Below are 3,121 nucleotides of genomic sequence, written 5' to 3' on the forward strand. Positions count from 1 at the left end.
AAAAACTGGGCAATCTATATTAGGGGCATAAATATTAACAAGGGAGCACCTAATACCACAAAGGTCTACATCTATCGCCACCCACCTGCCTTCCCTGTCCGTGAGTTGTTTGTGTTTAATAATATTGAGATTCCTACGGATCAGAATGCTAACGCCCCGCTGTCTGGATGAATAGGCACTAAAGAATGTTTTACCAACCCAGTCTCTTCGTAATTTAGTAGACTCTTCGTTATCTAAATGAGTCTCCTGTAGGAAGCAGATATCTGCCCTCTTCTGTTTTAGATACAAAAGAAGCTTCTTCCTTTTTATAGCAAGATTTGCCCCCTTTATATTCCATGATATCACTTTAATCATGTCTGCCATTATTCTTCATTTTTTCTGATTTGTCCCTGGTCCTTTCTGGTCTGATCTCAAAGTGTTCGTGACTAAGCGTGCAACTATGCTTTGCACCCCGCCGCAGATGCCTCCCCGTGCTGTAAATGTACCTACACGAAACCCAGACAAAAAAAAAAAATATATATATATATATATACAGAAATAAAACACAAATACACAAATGTAGTAACCATCGAGGAACAGGACGGCTCTCCACAACCTTCACTCTCAAACGAAACAACAAAATAGTACGTCCGTGAAACTCAAAGTCCCTGGCCAGTTGGCCGCCCCCCCCCCACCCCCCCAACATCATCAACTGTATCTCTTCCTCTGTAACCGAGTCTAAAAGTGAATGCAGAAACTACTGAGATATAGCCACCATCTGAGAGGGTTCATTTTTGAACAAAAACATACATAAACCCACAAATAACCCTGCAAACAGACCAGTGGGAGACCCATGTCTAGATTTATCAACCAGGACAATTTGCCCGGTGAAGTAAACTAAAGGTTCTGAGAGTTTATGAGAATATCAACATGAGGAGTGTTGTGCCTTAAAGTCCATAATTAGAAATAGAAAATGTTTACAGAATTAGCTCTTAGCATCTAGTTAACATAGTCTGGTCAGAGGCCTGGGTTTTATTAAAGTGGGATAGTTTGCACAGAAATTGGTGAAGAGGAAGCACAGGTTTTACGGTTAAACTGTGTCTTCATGGCTGTTTAACGTTAAACATTCACTAAACATTTTTTTTTAATGATAACATTGCTTGTGTGAGGGAGGCCTTCCATGCTCTGAACCCGTGTTGTTTGGCGTTTTGGTTAACTTCTTGCAAGAGCAAACGTTATGTAGGCCCAGTTAGTGTCAGTACTGTAGGCAGAAATGTGGGCGGGCAGCACAGAGACCCACCTACTAATATTGGGACATAAACACAATTCTAATCTTTTTGGCTCTATACACAACCAAAATGGATTTGAAATGAAACAAACAGGATTGGCTTTAACTGCAGACTGTCAGCTTTAATTTGATCCAAATCAGGGGAACAGTTTAGTAATTAAAACAGTTTGTATATGTTCCTCCCACTTTTTAAGGGACCAAAAGTAATGGGACAGATTAACAAAGATTAGATTAGAATTGTGTTGATGTCCCAATATTTATGGACCTGACTATATGTTAACCCAAATAGTCAACCACAACTGAACTTTCCTGATTTCCGTGTAATCATACAAGCCATATAGGCTACATCATCAGATGTAATGTTATAGGCACCGAGACGAACCTTTAACAGCATAGCATAGCCTGGCACGGCGACCACATATTCAAACATACACACACAGACGACAGACGCAACAGTATCATTAATCAAGCTATAGTTAGAGGTACATTGGCACCAACATGGTCAGTAATGTTAAAAATTACATGAAGTGCGTGTAATTTGGCATTGAGGGGGGGACGTCATCGTTGGAGAATAAAGTGCTGCTGATGAGGAAAGGTTGAATAAACAGCCACTTAATGTTAAATTATCTTTATAGTGTGTATTCTAAAGTCTTCGTGTACAGTCTCTGGTCATTGTTTAGCACTTGACAAACTAGTGGATGAGTTGGTGTCTGGGTTGAAAATGCTGGCTGAATTGGAGCTTAATTCTCTTTCTCCTGCTCCTTACAAAGTCTTTTTGTGACAAACTGAGGCAAACTGCTTTGTTTTGCCTTGAGTGGAAAGCAGGCTTCTGTTCCTCTGTGCAATGTGTGGGCTGTGCACCAAGTGAAAGAGGAGGGGCTGCTCACAATCTGGTGTTTTCTAAACGCATTGCTACTCAAAAGTTATGACATACCATCATCATCACATAGTAAGCATAAAGAAAGAAACAACATTTTTATTTTTATTTTTATTGGTTGTGTCAGCCAATTTAAACAGTATTCACTGGTTGCTATTCACTGGATGATCAGCCAACAGGAAGCCTAAGGGGCTGGAAAGCGTCGACGCTGCTACTAGCTGCTGTTTCTCACTGGAAATTCCATTGTTATAGTAAATTAGTTAGAGTTGACAGACGTCTGTCGAAGTGTAGTCTCGCATAACTAGACTTATCTCTCTCAGTGCTGAAGTATGATCTGGCTCCACACCTATCATTCTGGGATAGAGGAAAAAAGGGTTTGGCTTGCAAAAAACCCTGGATGCAGCGATGGTGGCCAGGCTTTATTCCAGCATCCGGTAAGCCAGACGAGTCAAAGTGTTGCTTGCAGTAAAAATTGTTTTAGAAATGTGAGGAAGACTGTCAAATACCTCTAACAGTAATTTTACTGATTTTAACAAGTTGCTGTATTTGTAAATAGTAGGGCTGTAACGATATGCAAAATAAGGCGGAAATCATGACACTCAGTTCCACACACCTGTGTTGAGAAGGTAGAATCGTGACAAACCCCTTCTACCTTCCAGAGTTATCCTGACTGTCCAGATCCATACCACATCTTTAAATTACTATTAATATTAGTCCTTCCGGTGAATCGGTAAAGCTAACGGAGGTGTAATGTTAAGAATAGGCAATGTTCTGACTTGGGTGACTGGTCTGTTTCCGTACGGTTCAGTAAACTGCCGTTAGTGTCCTTAGCACCGGAGTTAAGTGCTGACCGAGCTGGCTGGGGGATGACTGTGGATGTGTCCCCGGGGCTGTAATGTTAGTGGATGGCTGCTAGCTGGCTGGGGGCTGACTGTGGATGTGTCCCCAGGGCTGTAATGATAGTGGATGGCTGCTAG

At 41.4% G+C, this 3,121-nt stretch overlaps 1 protein-coding gene across 11 annotated transcripts in view; it reads left to right on the plus strand.

The window, feature by feature from the left end:
- Nucleotides 1–3,121, plus strand: part of LOC117939147 (dystrophin-like) — a 359,537-nt gene that overhangs the window by 251,578 nt on the left and 104,838 nt on the right. The window lies entirely within an intron of this gene.

Source organism: Etheostoma cragini, chromosome 24 (genome assembly GCF_013103735.1).
Source record: "Etheostoma cragini isolate CJK2018 chromosome 24, CSU_Ecrag_1.0, whole genome shotgun sequence".
Taxonomy (NCBI): Eukaryota; Metazoa; Chordata; class Actinopteri; order Perciformes; family Percidae; genus Etheostoma; species Etheostoma cragini.